Here is a 19385-nt window from a genome sequence, read left to right as displayed (position 1 = left end):
TCATCATCTCCTTTTTTAAAAAAAATTAAGTATAGTTGACTTACAGTGCTATGTTAATTTCTGGTGTACAGCATAGTGATTCAGCCATATATATATATATGTATGTATGTATTTATATATGTATATATGTGTGTATACACACACGTATACATTCTTTTTCATAGAAGCTTTCGTAGAAGATTGTTGTTTATCTATTTTACATATGGTAGTTTATATCTGCAAATCCCAAACTCTCAGTTTATCCCTCCACCCCCATTCTTCCTCCTGGTAACCATAAGTTTGTTCTGTATGTCTGTGAATCTGTTTCTGTTTTATAAATAAGTTCATTTGTCTCATTTTTTTAGATTCCACAAATAAGTGATATCATATGATATTTTTCTTTCTCTTTCAGTCTTATTTCACTAGAATGGCAATCTCCAGGTCCATCCATGTTGCTACAATGGCATTATTTTATTCTTTTTTATGGCTAAATAGTATTCCATTATATATATATATATGGTGTGTATATATATATATATATACATATATATATGTATGTATGTGTATATATATATATATATATATATATATATATATATACACACACCACAACTTTTTTATCCAATGGCTAGACTGGGTCAGTCTATTAGCTCATGGTTTTGTTTCATTTTTTAATTGAAGTATAGTCAGTTTACAATATTGTATTAATTTTTGGTGTATAGCATAGTGATTCAGTTTTATATGAGTGTGTGTGTGTGTATAGTCACAAGTTCATGTTTCTAATGACTCTTTAAGAATACAGTGAAGTATGTGAATTTTAAAATCAGTATTTAGTTAAGCTAAGGATATAAACTACTTTGGAAATAGAGCAGAGCCAGGAATATAAAGGAGTTTGGGAAGGGGACCCCTACTAACAGCTTCCCAAATTCCTTTCCACTACTCTCCGATCATTAGACAACAAAAATATACGTACTAGTTTACATTTGAATTCTATCAAAAAAGAGGAGTCTAATAGTAACTGAATTGGAAGAATCTAAACAGTTGTTTGCAGCATATTCATTGCTTTCATTTTATATTGTTTCCATAGCTTTCTGACATGATCGTTTTTAACCAATAACTAACAAAAATAAATGAAAACGGAAAAGATTTTGTTAAAGGCGCAGAGGCATATTTGCATTTACTGTCACACATGGTACTTCCTGGGTGGATCGGTCTAAATCAGAAAGTCATGACCATCGCTCTTTCCCTTTAGGTCTCACTGCTTCAGAATCATCTCAGCCATAAAGTGAGGCTGTCCATTCCTTCTCATTTTGGTCCAGATTTGTTACAACCCAGCTTATTTGCGCTACTTAAAATACTTCTTGTCTGTTTTTTTTTTTTTTTAAACAAGCTTATCTGCCAGTGTTCCTCTTGAATGGACAGCACAGTAATCAAGAATTTAGGATTAGTGACAAAAGACAGTTGAAAATGCAAAACTGCAATATCCTAAGGGGAGAAAAGCTACATATGCCTACTCTGATGGTTTGTTAAAATGCTATTTGTCTTTGAAATAACTTCTTTCTGAAAAGGTTTATAATATATGATGTGTTAGAAAGGTGAACATTAAAAAATGTATTTACATATACATATATTTACATTATATTACATATACAAATGTGTGTATATAAAATAAAATTAGTCCATGACAGCTCACTGTTTCTCAATCTGAATGCTGTCCATTGCTCTCAGCCAATGAGCTAATGTGTTACAGACCCTACTGATACTCTTGACCAATGGTTGTTAGTGTCCCATCCTGTGATCTCTCTCTGCCAGTGAGCACATGCTCTTGGTATCCAGAGTTGTATGTATTTTGTCATATGTGTTATTTACTTTCCTATCTCCCTTTCTTCCATTGATATGTAGTCTCCTGGGTGATTTCTATCCACTCTGGCTGATAAAATTTGTGCAAGTCATTCAAGATTTGAAAATACAAATTTTATAGCGACTCTAGGATTCTTCAAGAAAATGGTCAAGAAAACATTAGAAAACAGGGCTTCAAGACCCATCAAGGTCTTTTCAAGATTTATCTAGCCAAAACAAGGCTTAACTTTTATTATAAAAGTGAAGCCACAAAACCTATAAATAGATATGCATTCCCAAGTCAGATATTCACAGTCCTGGATCAAAATAGGAAAAAGTTCTTCCAGCTGGGACTGCAAAAAAAGTAGCTGCGTAATTGCCAACTACAATTCTAATTTAAGAGATTGTGAGTGTGAAATTACAGAGTTTTCCCTTGATCAGCTCAGTCTGATTACCAAATCCTCCTGCTCCATGCATGTTGTGCTCTGTGACTACAGCCACACCACTTATATCTTTTTGGCACAATGTGTGCACTGGGCTTGCTCACTGAGTTAATCAACAATTGTGTTTTCTTAATTTTTTTTTTCAGATGTATTTTTTTTATTGAGTAATAGTCATTTTACAATGTTGTGTCAAATTCTAGTGTAGAGCACAATTTTTCAGTTATACATGAACATATATATATTCATTGTCACATTTTTTTTCACTATGAGTTACCACAAGATCTTGTATATATTTCCCTGTGCTATATAGTATAATCTTGTTTATCTATTCTGCATTTTAAAATCCCAGTCTGTCCCTTCCCACCCCCTACCCGCTTGGCAACCACAAGTTTGTATTCTATGTCTATGAGTCTGTTTCTGTTTTGTATGTATGTATGTATGTATGTATGTATGTATGTATGTATGTATGTATTTATTTAATTTTTTTTTTTTAGATTCCACACATGAGTGATCTCATATGGTATTTTTCTTTCTCTTTCTGGCTTACTTCACTTAGAATGACATTCTCCAGGAACATCCATGTTGCTGCAAATGGCGTTATGTTGTCAGTTTTTGTGGCTGAATAGTATTCCATCATATAAATATACCACTTCTTCTTTATTCAGTCATCTGTTGATGAATTTAATTAAACTTGGATTTCAGAGCACTGTTTAACTTGAGATATTTGCACATGCTAGCAAACTAACAAACCTAAAGAAGTAAAAATTGCTTTTCCCCTTTCTAACTGCTTATTTAGCACCTTTCTCTTCTTGCACTAAGTATAGTTAACACAGAGAAACATACATAAGCATTAAAAATGCACAAAAGTACTTAATAAGGAACTGGTATTACAATTTGCCAGTTTTCTCTATCCCCTTTTGATGCAGAAAATAAAACAATATACACCTGCCATTCACTTCTAGATGGGAGCAGGTCAGCCAGCACAGCCTGACTATTAAAAGATTAATTGAGTGGCCTGTTTGTTTAGATAGTCTCTCAAGGTCATTAACAACTTCTCCTTTGACAAATTCTTTTCTCTGACCTCACTTTGCGGATCGCTGCTGAAGCACTGGATGGTTCTCCAGTCTCCCTTCTAATATGCTTGCGTGACCCCACAGTTTTCTGGTTCCCTTCCAACATCTCTGTCTGTTCCTTCTGCAGTCTTCTTCATGAGATCCTCTTCTCCCACCAGTAACTTATATCTAGATGCTTCCTGAAAGGGAACGTGTTAATGGCCTGATTATTCTCCCTCATCCTGTATTCATACTCTTTGCCATGTGTCTGTGAAATTCTTCCCAGTGAAGACAGGGAGTATATTTCCCTTATCCTTAGCTGTGGGTTCAGGCATGTGATTTTTTGGACAAATTCAAGGTTAATGGACGTGACATGGGATTCTTGGGTGACTGGGCTAGCCTTCCTGTGCCTCGGCTGTTGCCATGGGAAGAACATGCCCAGGCTAGTCCTGGTCCCAGGAGAGTCAACCTGCTGGTGCCAAAAGAAGGATCAGAGATGCTAGAAACAGAGCTCAGCCAGGGGCAGCTGACCTCAGATCCATGGAGAATAAATGACTGCTGCCTTAGCCACCGGCTACTGAGATGGCTTGTTATGCAGCTCTGTAGGGGGCGACGGACACAGTAGACATAGAGAGTGATTCACTGATTACTCTTTGAGACTCCGTGATCCTCCATTACCAAACTGGGCTTTTTGCTGATGGTCTAGGGGTTAAGCTGACCTGTTGTCTGATAAAAATAAATAATAAAATGCAATGATAAATAATATGATTATTAATAAGTTAAATAATAAATGATAAATAAGCTATCATTTTTAAAGCTCCTACTGTGTTTCAAGGGTCATGCTAAGAACTTTACATGCATTATACCTGAAACTCATAATTTTCCAGAAATAAAAGATAGGATTATGCTTAATTATAAAGGTATAAACTGAGGCTCAGGGAGGTAAAGTGACTTATCCATACCCTCGAAATAAGGATTGGTTCTCGCCTAGAGATATTGGAGAGAGTGTGGCCCTGCCGATACCTTAATTCTGTATTTTTGCCTTCAGAACTATGAGACAATACATTTCTGTCTTTTTAAGTTACGTAGTTGGTGACATTTTGTTACAGCAGCCCTACAAAATGAGTAGGTGGGGCTCAAGTCAAGGTGATAATAGTGCCACGTTCCTTTTGGAGAATCGAGGGTAGAGCCCATCCCTTTCTTTTTCCAGCTTCCAGAGGCTGCTTGCATTCCTTGGATCATGGTCACATCACTCTCATGTCCACTTTCATTGTTACATCATTTCGTCTTCCTCTCCTGTCCTGCCCCCAACTCCCGTTATGCAGACTCTTGTGATTACATTGGACCTATCTGGATAACCCAGGATTCTTAATTTAAACACATCTGCGAAGTTCCTTTTGCTGTGTAAGGTAACATATTCACAGGTTCCAGATATTAGGACTTGGACATATTTGGGAACTATTATCCTGCCCACCACAAGAGGTGGTCCCAGGAAGCAGGAGTGGGGGAGAAGGGAGTGAGACAGACAGGAAGAAAAGCCAATATAAGAGTATATGCCCTGGAAGCAACAGGGGATAGATTCTGGCAGGATCTCCTGATTCACCTACCGAACGTCCCCAGCATTTCCTACCTGGGCAATGGGCAGCTGGGGCATTTATTCCATGGCCTCCTCCCCTTTTAGTTGAGGCCTGTTTATGGGAACACTGGTTTCCCCGCACTTCTGGGCTGCATTTTCATGTTGGCTGGGGAAGCTACCATGACACCAGAGAAAACCAGGGCTTGTGGTGGGAGATTCCAGGCTTGTCTAGAACTATCACTATCCACTAAAACTCTGGATGAAATCAGAGATGGGCCTGGGATATGTGATGCAAGACACAGAGGCATCTGCTTTAAGGTGAGTGCTCAATGCGGCTTGCCAAAAATTCGTATACTATCCAGCACACATTTCCCTGGCAATTGCTTAGAATTTGAGATTGAATTTTAAGTAGCAGCCCTAGCCTATTTCTAATCTGCTACCATAGAACTATGTGTTTCTTGTTCAACAAGTAGGCTCAAAGGGCTGTTATCTAACGTGACCATCTCACTGAAGGCTCAGGGCAAGGCTTGCCATGGAGCTAAGGGGCAAGTTTGCTTTTAAGAGGATGAATATTATCAGTGTCAATCATTAGACAGCATCAGGTCAGAAAACAAGTTTTGTGTGTGTGTGTGTGTGTGAGACCATGAAAGGGTCACAGAGGCAGACACAGTGGGAAGACATTTGCCAGGTAGACCAGAAGTTCATTCTAAGAATTGAATTTCTGGCTTATTGAAATTCTGTCAAAGAATTCAGTCTAAGAAAAGCTAAGATTTTAACCCAGATTCTCTAGTTACAAATCCCCTCCTCTTTTCTCTACTCCAGAGTGAGGGTCGAGAGGAGAATGTTCATACTTTTCAAGGATAGGTAGTGTTCAGCCCTCCACTGTCTGCTCTTGGCAGGAGAAGGGCAGGGCAGGCTTCCAGCTGTACTAAGGGTTTTCCAAAGAGGAGAAGGCATCTGGAGGAGAGCCAGGCTCCCAGTGACCAGGACCAGATGAGCAGAAGAAGAGCTGGATTTTTCTGCAGGCTCAATGTTGTCAGGCATCGTGCCCTCCCCCCAGGTACCCTCTGATGCAGGGTCTTGGTGAATGAGCTCTCTAAGATGACATTTGACTGTTCTTGCTCCGTTCTTCGGAGAGAGCTTGACTGTCTGTCTCTCCTTCTCCCAGGTTTTGCAGCTCCCTGTGGATGTTTTTCCACTCAGTGTCTGTAACCCTTTTTTTCCTCAACTCTATTCAGCAAGATCCAAAGCTATTTATTTTTCTAGATGTGTCCTGAACAGAAGCTTCTGACCTTTTGCTCATACTTTGGACGTTTTGATTACCTTTCCTGCCAGCTAGTTTATCACAGAGGTTCAAGCCCTGTTCTCCCCCACATTGCCTGATACCTTTCCTCACCAAAACCTTGGGTGTTTTGAGGGAGTCATGCAGCCAAAGAGCTCAGGTCAAGCACCAAAGCAGCTTCCTTTTCCCAGCTGTTCTCTGCTAAGTCCCCTGACTGCGGTTTCACTGACTTTCCTTCTCGTCATTTCCAGGGGAGCATTAAACAATCTTTTGGAAACCAGTCCAAACCCAAGGTCCTAGTCTCCAGTAGTGGGAAGAGCATTCTATTTCATGCAAAATTCTGGTTTGTTGAAATTTTGTAAGGAAATCTTTGTCAGTCTAAGAGCCATTGTGCACCGTCAGATTCCCTCCAGCTATGAACACTTGTTCAGTCTTGTGGAAACAGCTAGAGTCAGGTGGAAAGGTAATATGACTTTGGAGCCCCCATTCCCAGTGACCATGCTAAACCCAGTCTACCTACCACACTCTGGGGACCAGAGAAAATGTCTCCTTAGGGAATCACAGAAAAATTAAAAGCCACATTGAATTAGTAGCCTGGGGCTGCTATGTCTGGCTTCTCCACAGCCCTGCCAACTGGCCACGTGGGTGAGAGGCCCACAATTAACATGGGGTTTAAAGTCAAATCAAGGAGGAAGTGTTTTTAGTATTACTGTGCCGTTTACATTTGTCCAGAGAACCTAATAAAGCGGCACACCAGCACATCTGAAAATCAGAAAAACAAATTAAAGGAGAAACGAAACACCAGGCTGGAGCTTGAACTCAGCCTTCCAGGGCTAGACCGTAGTTATTCTAGAATTAGGAAACTGTGCCTTTGAACTTGAGTCCTTGGACACAGGATACTTTCCAAGATCATTTCTTCCTGTCCTACATTATTTAGTAAAGTTTTTGTTTTAGATGATGCTAACCTGTCTCAGCAGAACTAAAGAGCACAGAGGGAAAAGACCGGGCCTTGAAAGAGGGAACATGATTCCTTGGAGGCTGAGTGTGATGGTAGCAGGAGGGATGGGAATGAGAGAAGTGAAGTTGGGGGGCCACTGCCTGTAGCCGTCACCTTCTGGGGAGGACCTTTCTAAAGCTCTTCACATTAGAAACAGTGGCCCAACTGGTGATGGTGGGAGATGGCTACTTTGAACAAGGGGTTGTCCCCTTGAAACCTGTTGTAGCTGTGGTTAATGGACACACCTCTCGGTGGGTCTGTTCAGTAACAGTCTCCAGAAACCCGTGTGGTTTCTGGCTAATGTCAGTGCCAGAAGCCTTTTAAATTTGTTGGTAACAGAGGCACGGAAATAGCCACTGGCCAACTGCCATAGCCAAGTAACACTTAACACTGACAAGTAAAACAGCAGCTGGTTTCATTTTGTGAGTTCCCAAAGTGCTTCCCGAGGGTCATAGGCAATGAGTGTGGAAAATTGTTAAGGCTCTGTAATTATTTCAGTGCCACCCATTTGGGAGTTAGCGGCTCCAGCATGAATTACAAACCCTTCAAAGACTGAGGACAGTACCTGGAAGCGTAAAGACTCTAACACACAGCCCGAGGAACAAGGACCTTTCTGAAGCTCCTCTGGTGGCATCTTACTTGGATCACTCCTTGACTCCACATTCTCTCAGCAAATTGTGACCATAAGCTGCTGTGGGTTCTTACAAGTGTTTGTCAGAAGTCACGTAAGTGCTTTCTTGCTAAATGTTTCTAGTGTTTTTGATGTGAACGCTGTGATAAATTAAAGATGGCCACACATTCTTTACTCTTCCTACCTTTGAGAGGTGGAGTCCAATTCTCCTCTCCTTGAATCTCAGCTGAACTTGATGACCTGCTTGACCAATAGGATGTGGTGGAAGTGGTGTTCTGGGAACTTTGAGACTAGATCCCAAGAAGCTTTACAATGTCTACCTGGATTTCTTGGAATACACTCCTGGGATCCCCACCCCACCATGCAAACTAGACAGCTACTGGGAGGCTGCTTTGCTGGAAAGACCGCATGTAGGCAGTCTGGTAGATAGTCCCAGTTGAACCCTGCCTTCTAGATATGCCTGCCAGGGTGCATGACTAGTAGTGAGTGAAGCCTTCTTGGGGCCTTCAGACCAGCCCATCACAAGCTGTATACCACCAAGTGTTACTGAGTCCAAACTCATTCTGCTCCCTGCACTACAGGCCAGTAAATCGGGAAATGAGGTGTTGGGGCAAGGAATAATTACTTTATTTGCAAAGCCAGAAGACCAAAAAGATGGGGGACTAATGTCCCAGGGAACCATCTTACCCAAGTCAGAATTGAGGCTCCTTTTATACTAAAAAGGCGGAGGAGGTGTGGTTGCTTGTTGCAGACTTCTTGGTGTCAGAATCCTTTGTCCTTGCTGCTGTCCACATAGGTCAGGTCATGATGTTCCTGTAATCCTCCAACAAGACAAATGTTATTCTCTGTTCTTCAACTTAAAAAAAAATCTCTATATGAATAGAAAAGTGTTATACCCTTAAAAATCAAAACCTTCTGACCCACAAAATCTCATGGTATAGTAAAAGGGTTGCCCCTTAAGCTATTGAGTTTTGGGGTGGTTCATTACACAGCAATAAATAACCAGAACAACTATCTAATCAGGTATAAATTCCTGGAAATTAGTGGATTTTACTTCCTTTTATTTTCATTACAATGTTCTTTCCCAACACTTAACTTCACTGTTATCCACCAAATACCTTGCTATGCACTAAAGATAAACCTAATCTAGTTTTCTGAACTAAATGTATTTTAGTCTAGCTCTTCCTGTTTTATTAAACTCTAAGAAAATCCCTCATTTTTATAGTGAAGAGATTCATTTCAGATCCAAAAAAAAAAAAATCTGATTTAATTTGCTAATTTCCTATGTATTTTAGATGATCAGTTCATGGGTTTAATATTTCCCTTATCATCTTCACAATGACTTCCTACAAAAAGGAAATGTGACTTTTATATACACTGCACTTCATTTGCATTATTTGGGACCATTTGAAAGCCAAGTCTGATGGCTGACCACAACACAATGAAGGTAGAAATTAATAACAAAAAGATAGCGAATGTGACCAAAGTAATATCTGCTTTAGGGACTGTAATAAGATTTCCTTTGGGTCTAATATTTAGACCACTACTCAGCATGTTGTAAGCACTCAATAAATGTTAGCAACTATTGATATTAAAGACATATATAATTTTCAAATCCAGTTTAAGCTCAGCAGGAGTTAACTTAAGCTAGTTTGTTGAGTTCAAAATCTCAGAGCCAAAATGCGAAGAAACGTGATGTTGTGCTAAGCCTGTGCACCTTCATCAGAAAATAGGCAAGGTTTCTGCTCAACTTTTTGAAATATTATAAATAGCAGGAGAATCCACTTGTAAACCCCGACTAGGAATCACTAAGACAGACTCAGCCTTGCAAATGAGGAAACCAAATTCCAAAGGTACTACTTCCAGGACTCTATCCACTCATGCTGCCACTCTTGAAACAAGCCTGAGTGATCCTGTTGTTTAGACAACAAAGGAAGGGAAGGGGGAAGAAACGTTCTCCTGAACTCTGCTTTTATCTTAGAGATGATGGCAGAGCATTGGAATAGACTTTGTTCTTCACTTTTACAGTGTACCAGATCAAGAACTCAGAGTATATATTTTAGAAGCATAGGAACCTTCTATAAGATTTCTTCCAGCTGTGCCCTTAAACATCCAGAAAATATGAGGCCTGGGTCTCCTATGAACACACATCTTCTATGACAGGAAATGTAATTTATGAAAAGGAAATATTAATTGGCATCTAGGTTGTATCTTAGGCTCTAGATTTAGGCACCATGGCAATATATTTTATCCTCTAGCTATAGTGTGGGATCCTAGAGCATCAAAATTTGCAATCTTATTATTGTACACTCAAATAATATATTCCCAAATATGCAGGTGGTTTTCCCCCCAAATCATCCTGAGGGATCACTATAGATCTTTTATTCTAGTCCTTATAAATTCTTTCATATTCTAAGGGTACTCCTTCAGTTACTTTATTTTTGGTAAAACTATATTAACCTGAACAATTTCAATAAATGGTAGTTTAGCTGCTGAGAGAGGTTACCTCATGAAATTTATTTTAAAAAAAAGAAGAAAAAGAAGGAAAGAATATATATTAGTCAGTATAAGGTAGGCTATACTACAGTAACAAATTAATCCGGAAATCTCAGAGGCTTGCAATGTAAAAATTCACTTGTCACACATACAAAAGTCACTATGAGGCCAGGCTGTCCTTAAGGGATGACTTAACCTTTAGTCTTGAGCTCCACCCTCCAACACAAGGCTCCCTTGGTTGCCAATACAGGGGAGAGAGAGAGAGTTGGAATATCATGCAGGGGTTTCTCACTGCCTCAGATAAAAGTAACATGTATATTTCCACTCACATTTAATTGGCCAGGCCTTCCTGACTACAAAGCAGTCAGTGAGTATGGTCTTGGACTTCTGTGTGCTTGGGAGAGAAAAATATGAAGAAAAGACCTAATGAATGCAATTCATTTTCTCGTTCACAGGAGGCAAATGCTGACTACATATTTAGTTTTATATGACCTCACAGTTGTAAGAGTTTTAAGGCATTATAAATAAGCTTTTAAAAAATCACCTTCAAAAACAATACTGGAGACTGGAACAACTGGATATTCATTTGAGAAAAAAATAATCTCAATCCTTTCCTTAAGGCATACACAAAAATTAATTTGATATGGGCCATAGATCTAAACTAAGAACGAAAACTAGAAATGTTCTAGAAGAAAACATAGGAGAAAATCCTTAAACTTAGGGTAGACAAAGATTTCTTGAATAAAAAAAGCACAGATCATAAAAGAAAATAATTATAAATTGTATTTTTTCAAAGTGTGAAACTTGCTCTATGAATGAAAATAAAAAGGCAGAGAGTCAAAGAAAATATTTAATGTATCTATATTGAGTATATGTATACAAATATATGTATTACAGTTCATTAACTATAATGTGCCCCTCAGAACTGGCTATATAACTCACAGAGCCCAGTGCAAAATGAGAAAGCAGAGCCCTTGTTCAAAAATTGTTAAGAATTTCAATACAGCAACAGTAGGGCAGTAAACCAAGTGCGGGGTGCGGCTGCCCAGTTCATACACCCATGATGCCACGGTGGCCCCACTCACTGGAATTCCGTCTCCCCATCCTGTTCACCTTTGCATCCCAAGCACACAGAATATCTGACACATGGTAGACACTGGATGAATATATTTGTGGAATGTTATCCAACATGTTCTATAAAAAAAAAAAAAGCGTTGATAATTTTATTTTTGAAAATTCGATTTATTTTCAAAAATACATTTATTGCATGAAATACTTGTATGCACATATTTAAATGTAGGAGCAGGTGATATTGTGCACCTAGTGTATTACATGTGAGTGTTCACTTTTCTTCATCCTTTTTTCTTTCTGCTCCTCAGCTCAATCATTTCAATTGTCCTATCATCAAGTTGGCTGCTTCTTTCTTCTGCCTGCTCAGATTAGCTGTTGAACCCCTCCATTGGCTATTCCTGTTGTGGGTGAGGCAGGCTCTTCATCCCCTGACAGTGATTCTGGCCACGTCCCTTGTGTCCTCATAGTCACAATCTTCTGAACACCTTTGCTGGACGCAGCCACTTCTGGGCCCTCAGTCTGGGCCTCCTAACTCTGCTTCCTGCACATCCCAGGCTGCCACTCCATTCCTCCCCTGCTTGTGTCAGAAGCTGCCTCTCCTCCTGGTACAAATACTCAATAGGATGGCACTCCGTGGAGAGAAAGGTGGGAAAGGCGATCTGACTTCCTTAGGTTAAACTTACTAGGGGTGTATCCAAGCGGCGTGCCTCATGTCTCAGTGTCTGAGCGCACTTGGTGGAAGGGCATTTGTGGTGTTTACTATTTTTTTTTTTTCTGACTTTCCCTCCACACCTGCAGACTCACACACCCACATAAAATTCAGTCACAGATTAAGGTTTGGAGACACATCTTTGTAACACAATGCTAGGCTTTTCTGCCAGCTCAAGGTTGTCTCAAATTCCCTTTCTTAAGAATCCTTTCCCATAAAACTCTGTGGGCCTTCACGGAATGGAGTTTTCTGGAAGACCACACCCTGCGGGTTTATCAGACAGGCTCAGACAGTTCTCTCCCAGCACGAAACACACTGACAATACCTGCCCTGTCGCCCCATCCATCTCGACTTGCTGAATATCTAAGGATATACCTTGTTTTCCCTAAGTTTCCACTGAACTTTATTCAGATCATCTGGGACAGTCAATGACTCATTTAATAAAATGGAGAGCCTACTTTTGTAATTAACCAAACTTACTAAACAGGTTTTATGTATTCAGGGTTTCATATAGGTGTCATGTGTGCTCAGAGTCCATGTTTAGGAACATAGTGTAGCTGTGTATGCATATCTGTCATGTCCTGACAGGTCATATTGGCCAGAATTAGAGGGAACAGCAGATCGTGTTCTGGCAAAGATTTGGTTCCAGGCCACTCCCCACGTGGTGGCAGGAAAAAAACAAACAAATCATTAAGTACAAATAGGTTGTGCATTTTAATTCATGATGATTAATCCACAGATTTTACATTTAAAAAGTAAAAAATGCCTCATGTCAAAAAATAAACTTCAGCTAAAACCTCTGATGGGCTTTTCAAAAGACTTTTGAAAAGAAAAATTAACTCCATCTTAAAAGCCGGCACCGCTAATGGCATTTGTACAGGATTTACCATGTGCCAGGCACTCTTAAGCATATTACAAACATAAGCTCACTGAATCCAGAGGACAGCCCTATGATGTGGGCACTTTTAGGTATTGTTTCCTAGTTCACATCTACACGGGACTTTCCTGCTTTTTTGCAAATACGTACTCCTGTTTAGAGAAATAGGCCATGGTGTTTATTTTGCATTAGAATGTGTGTATAATTTCAAACTATGTGGGCAAGTCATCATAATTTTTCCCGTCAACAATCAGCAAATGAATGCAATATTCCTCTAATAATAGTTCTCGTTAAGTCTCTTAGCAGGTTTAAAAGATTTAAAAAATAATTTAATAATAAATTTAAAAATAAAAATAAAAAATTTTAAATAAAAGAATAAAAAAATAACTGTCTTAGAGAAGAGCAAATATAAGGATAATCTATCATTTTGTCAGGTTAATTGGTCTAAAGAAGACAGTGGCCGTAAATTAAATAAGCAGTTGGGAAGACATGAATGTTAACCTCTCAGAAACTGTTCACGTGCACTGACCAGCCATCCCATATATGCACACATCAGTCACACGTATCATTCACTGCAGGTGGTTAATGGCTTGAGTATGGCCTAGGTTTCCTGGTTTGCTAACTAACTATCCTGCCCACGTAAACATACCCCTGACTGTCAAACCACCCATCTTGGTTATCATGGCAGAAGCTGCTGTCACTAGATGATAGGACAAGTGCTCATAAGCACTGTTGGGTGTCATTATAATTGAGGCAAATTAGACTTTCTTACCCCAGCAATCAATAGTTTTATGTAATTTTTTTAAAAGTGATATTTATGATTTTTCTAACCATATAAACATTTAGAATATGTCATTCTTTCCCTTTACATTCTACAGTTGATCTCAAGATCTTCTCCACATTAGGGTTATAAAAGCATTCACTTATATTAATTTTATCTTAACAGTTTTAAAAATTGAAGTACAGTCAGTGACAATGTGTCAATTTCTGGTGCACAGCACAATGTCCCAGTCATGTACATATATACATATATTCATTTTCATATTCTTTTTCATTAAAGGTTATCATAAGATATTGAATATAGTTCCCTGTGCTATACAGAAGAAACCTGTTTTTTCTTAAATCTATTTTTATATATAGTGGCTAACATTAATTTTACCTTAACATTTTTAATCTATCTGGAAGTTATCTTGGTATATGACATTAAGAACTGATTTAGCTAGTCCAATTATTTTTTCACTAATTAATCCATATTTCCTGCTTTGGGGAAATATTTAGTATTTTTAGTAGGGGTAGATACACCAAGACATTGTACTTTTCAGGTGACACTGAAGCCCAGAACCATTGGTAGCATAAGAACCATGTGCTGTTTTCCCCATAGCGGTGCTGGATTCCTGAACTGTCCGTCCTGGCCTTGTCAGTGTAGTCACCAATGTCACCTTTCTCTGCGATCTGGAAAAGTTTTCTTCTTTGACCAAAAGCATGATGTGGGCCTTGGGAATATCAGGTTCCACCTGAAAACTAAATTGACAAGTTCTTGGCACCAGTGAACAAATGAAGAGAGCAGAAAATCTTTCTTCTGAGTCCCACGGAAAAGAAGCAGCCAAACAAGTAACCGGCTCCACATGAGGTGAGAAGACTTCCAGGAGAGGGCGCCAGGGTGAGGATCAGAATGATGGGGGATGTCTTTGTGTCACATCACTGAACATACCCTATCAACGGTCATGGCCACAAGCTGGGCGGATCTCAGCTTGCTGCGCAGTCTGTGTCAAGTTCAGGACGTCGGGAAATAACAAACTTGGAAGGAGATCACACAAACCCCCACCTGATGTGACGGAGCGGCAGCCCTTATGGTGAGGAGGTTCTCTTTTATATCTAGTTGACTTGTGCTCATTGAGTTTAGTTGGGTCTCCTCTGAAAACCGGTGCCTGCGGCTTGCGCTTCTCTGCGCTGTGGGCTGCAGGATAGCAGACGTTGTCCTCCAAGCTTCTCTTCTTTCACAAGAGAAGCCTCTTTTTATTTGGATAAAGTGACCTCATGATCTGAGCCGATTATAAAAATTAACATGAGAGGGACCAACAGGATGCGGCATCAGATTTTCCAGAGGTCCTGACAAAATCTTTTCTTCCTTTTTGAATCCGAGGATGTTTAAAAACATAGAATGTGCCATATTTTTTCTTGTCTCTGTTTAAAATAGAACCTTGTTGATTGAATTCTATTCTAAATTCCATTTGCAAAAGAATGTGTATTTGTCTCCTCTTGGTATTCATTTATGCAGCTATTAATTCAATTCATGTTTATTGAACAGATATTATGTGACAGGGCTAAAACTAAAACTAATAGTCCTAAAACTATTAGGACTAAAACTAGTATTAGAGTTTCTGCCAGGTACTGTGCTAGGTGATTTTAAGATACTTCCTCATTTAATCCGCGAGAGAATTTTGTGAGAGAGGTATTACTATACCCATGCGTGTGCAGAAACCAAGGGACAGAGAGATGAAGTGCCTTACTCAAGGACACACAGCAGTTGTGTCTTGAACCTGGGATTTAAAGGCAATATCTCAGAGTTCATGGTCCATTTGTTCTTCCTGCTCTAGCAGTGGTTCTTCTTTTCGGAAGTATCTTCTTATTTCTCTCTGATTTAATTGCCTCACTATGGGAGAACATGGCCTGTGTGATATCTATTCATTGGATTTGTTGAGGCCTCCTCTGTGACCGAGCACATGGTCTATTTCTATAAATATTCCATGTTTACTTGAAGAGATTGTATATTCTCTGCTAGTGCTGGGCCACAAAAATCCATTAGATTAAGCTTGTTAACTTGGCTGTTTAAAGCTTCTGCCTCTTTATTAACCTTTCGTCAGCTTGGTCTATCAGATTCTGTTAGAATATGTTAAAGTCACTCACCATGATCGTGTACTTGTCAAATTCTTTTTGCCATTCTCTTAGTTTTGCTCTCTCTCTCTATATATATGTATATGTGTTTGACTCTGTTGGCAGTTGTATAGAAACTCATGATTTTTATATTTTCCTGATAGATTGTTCTAATCACTATTATATGAGGTTCTAAATTATCTCTCTTAAAGCTTTTCCCCTTAGCTTCTATTTATCTAATCCAAATATTGGTATACCAGCTTTGTTTTTGCTAGATATTTGCTTGGTTTATCTATCTATCTATCTATCTATCTATCTATCTATCTATCTATCTATCTATCTATCTATAAATCAATCCATCACTAAGGATGATGTAAAATGAGGTGATAGAATGAAAAAATATTAAATTTATATTATAAAAATCTATTTATGTACTACATTTATATTATTATATAGATCTTTTCTGTCTATCACCTCATGTTATGCCTTCCTGTGAATTTTATTTTAGGTATGCTTTTTGTAACCAGCACAGATTTTTTTCATAGAATGATAACTGTAATCTCCCCATCTTTACATTGGTATATTAGCTATTTTGTTGTATGTAATGGCAAAGCAACATACATCTGAAAGGAGTGCTTGATATAGTAAGTATACTACTTACATATGGTACCTACAGTAACTATGGATGCCTACACACTATATTTACAGTAACTATAGTAAGTATAGCAGAATTGATGTTCAGTGATGACAACCATTATTCTCCTTTGGATAGTGTTCGGCCAACCTCAGTTTTTGCTGCCAGCATCCCTTCTAGGTTTTCCTGGTAACCCCAGATGTCTTATTTTTAATGCGTTCACACAAATGCTGTCTTTTAATAACAAGTTGCATTGTGAGCACTGCTGAGCTGGAGTTACTGTTTGCCACCTTATTTTGTGACCTTTCATGTCCTTTTACTTTGTGACCTTTCACGTCCTTTCACTTTGTTCCTTCCCGTGTCTGATGGACTGATACACTTTCCTATATTCCTTTTTGGCTCCTCTGCTGGTTTGGGAGCTAAAGATTGCACTCCCTTCCTTTTAGTGGTTACCCTTAATATTTTAATATACATAGTTAGCAATTTAGCTTTCTAACATTATGGCAAATTTTGTCCACCCTAAACCCTCAAGAGACTCACCTACATTTTGCTATGGTGTGTGTTTCTCAAATTGCAATTCATCTGCTGTTCTGGGACAAATGCAGTTTCTGGTCATTTGAGCTTGCCTTAGTTTACCTCTTTATTTAGGATGACGAGATTAAAGACTGAACCCGCACAACAGAATGTAAGCCATGTTCTGGCCCACCTTTATAAACACGAGCTAACTTTAAAAAGTATGGTCTTTGAGAAGCCAGAGTTCGCGTTATCTTGAGCTTCCAGTGACTGCTGTGTTCTTTCTGCTCTTCTCTAAGACACTTATTTTGCATTTTGCTTGGAAAAGATTTTAAAGTGAAGGCATAGTCCCTCTGATTTTCTTGAAATACTTTGGTTCCTTTGTATTCTGTTCCGGATGTTCCCATATTAGTTCCTGTGTTCAAGTTCTTACTTCCTTTTTTAAATTGGTTGAAGAGCTCATCTAATGATTTCAGTATAATTGATGTTTTGACTGAGTTGCATGAATGTTTCCAAGAGTCTCATATCTTGATATATCCTTGCTATCTCTTTATGTTCTTTTGCACAGGAACTCTCCATTGTGATCCTAACACCACTGTGTGACATTTCTACCCCTTGCCAGAGGTGACAGAGTCTTTATGTGCTGGAACAACTCAGTGGCGATTGGCCCATCTTGTTATTTTGTCTAGAGTTTCGGTTTTGCCTTTTGCGCCATCTGCATCCCCACATCCAGCTGCATGTCCACCCCCAGTTCATCTCTCTCTCCGTTAACCTTTCAATTTCTCTCTCCCCATCTTGCCTACTCCTTTGCCCCGGCTCCTTCTCTGTTCACCAGTTTGTGCTTCTCTTCTGCCTCTTGTCCACAGGCATGTTTGTCTTGTGTTGGAGTCTGGCTGTGACTTCTTTGTTTTACTTCAAAAAACGAATGTATCACTGTTAGTTATTTAGGTAGCAGGGGTGTGTCAGAACTTGACGTTAAAGAGCTGTCTTGGCTGGAATTGTCTTGCATAATTTTTAAAGTATCCTAAATAATCCTTGGTCTTAGGAAGAGCCCTCTTTTTGAAAAGTGCAAGTCTTGTGGTTGCCGTTTGTTTTTCTTATGTGTGAATGACTCCCAATTTGCCAGTCCTTTGTTTTTACCTATAACCGAGGTTCTATTCACTATCAGTGTGGTCCTTAGCACACACTACATCTTTGTTGAAGGTGCCCAGTTGGCTGCAGCCCCGCAGCCTGCAGGTAGAGGGCAGACTGCATCTCAGCCCCTGCTCACCCCTGCCCAGGTGCCTTTGTGCATCACAGAAACGGGATTCCCCATCCAGTGGCTCTGTTCACAGAAAACTTGCTAAGTGAATGACTAAGGGTTACTAATAGTTGGTGCTTATAAAGTACAATTAGCACGTTGATTTACTGATGGCATTCTCAGAATTCTTACCAAGAAGCCGGTTGCTAGGCATTCGTGCAGAGGTTTTCCTGTTGTGCATGCACTGATAGTCCGAATTCCCCTGGCACTTGGACTGTGATCAAAGAAGTTTGATGTTTCTTGCAGTAGATTATACTCGGTGTTTTAGGCAGGACTCTGGAGGGAACCCAGATCTTTTATCATAACTTTTATCCCATTATTTTATACCCTAAATGTGAATCCAGGTGGAGGCAGCAGAAAACCTCAATACTGTAATGGAAGCTAATAATAACACCAGTCAAGAGAGTTGCAGGTCACTAATATGTGTTAACAGAGGTGTGCTGGTAAGTGTCGAACGACTGGCTTTCTGAAAAGAAAAGGCTGTGATACGTAGTGTCTGTGAATTTCTGTAGTGTCAATACTTCCACTCTAGCAGATTAGAAGCTGTCACTGCATTGGTATCAGTGAATATGAAGTTAGGAAGAGAGACATATAAAATTGCCTCCAGCACACCGTCAGGTCACAGGTAAATTAGGACGTTGATATTTGTGTTCCAACTATTAGTGACAATTTTGAAACTGGATTTTCTTTCTTCCTTTTTTTTTTGAAACTGGATTTTCGAAGTTCAAAGAATAATCAGTCCAAAGGAGTCTTCAGCAGGCAAACAGTCACCACGTGGGAGTCTTGTGCTGTGCACCGCGCAGTCCCAGACGGCCAACAGCTGCGGCAGACAGCAGATCTGAGGGGCAGGTGACAAAGCCTATGTGTACGTTCTTTTATCTGTAGCCTGTAAAGATGAGGGCTCCTACTCTAGGGATATTATTTTGAAGAGGCTGTCTAACTTGAATTTAGAAAATTGTAAGTGGTCTTCAAAGACATTACTGTGGGCACTTGTGTGTTTCCCATCTTTCCCGTAAGCAGCATGGTTCTCCCATCGGAATTTTGGTCATCTTATCTTCCCCTGGTTCTGTCAACCACATATGTGCCATCTTTATGGTTCGTGTATTTGGCGT

The 19385-nt window shown here is 39.4% G+C and overlaps 1 protein-coding gene across 29 annotated transcripts in view; it reads left to right on the top strand.

Moving 5' to 3' along the window:
* Nucleotides 1-19385, top strand: part of LOC105078787 (recQ-mediated genome instability protein 1-like) — a 345845-nt gene that overhangs the window by 312467 nt on the left and 13993 nt on the right. For 19 of the 29 annotated variants that reach the window (XR_012506735.1, XR_012506739.1, XR_012506748.1 and 16 more), the window contains 3 exons: nucleotides 7667-7893; nucleotides 14334-14805; nucleotides 18997-19138. The gene's annotated coding sequence lies outside the window, so the exon portion shown is untranslated. The remainder of the gene's footprint in view (nucleotides 1-7666; nucleotides 7894-14333; nucleotides 14806-18996; nucleotides 19139-19385) is intronic. The other 10 variants (XR_012506738.1, XR_012506753.1, XR_012506752.1 and 7 more) reach the window with 4 other exon arrangements.

Source organism: Camelus bactrianus, chromosome 4 (genome assembly GCF_048773025.1).
Source record: "Camelus bactrianus isolate YW-2024 breed Bactrian camel chromosome 4, ASM4877302v1, whole genome shotgun sequence".
In the NCBI taxonomy this organism is placed as follows: domain Eukaryota; kingdom Metazoa; phylum Chordata; class Mammalia; order Artiodactyla; family Camelidae; genus Camelus; species Camelus bactrianus.
This window is presented reverse-complemented; position numbering and strand designations above follow the sequence as displayed.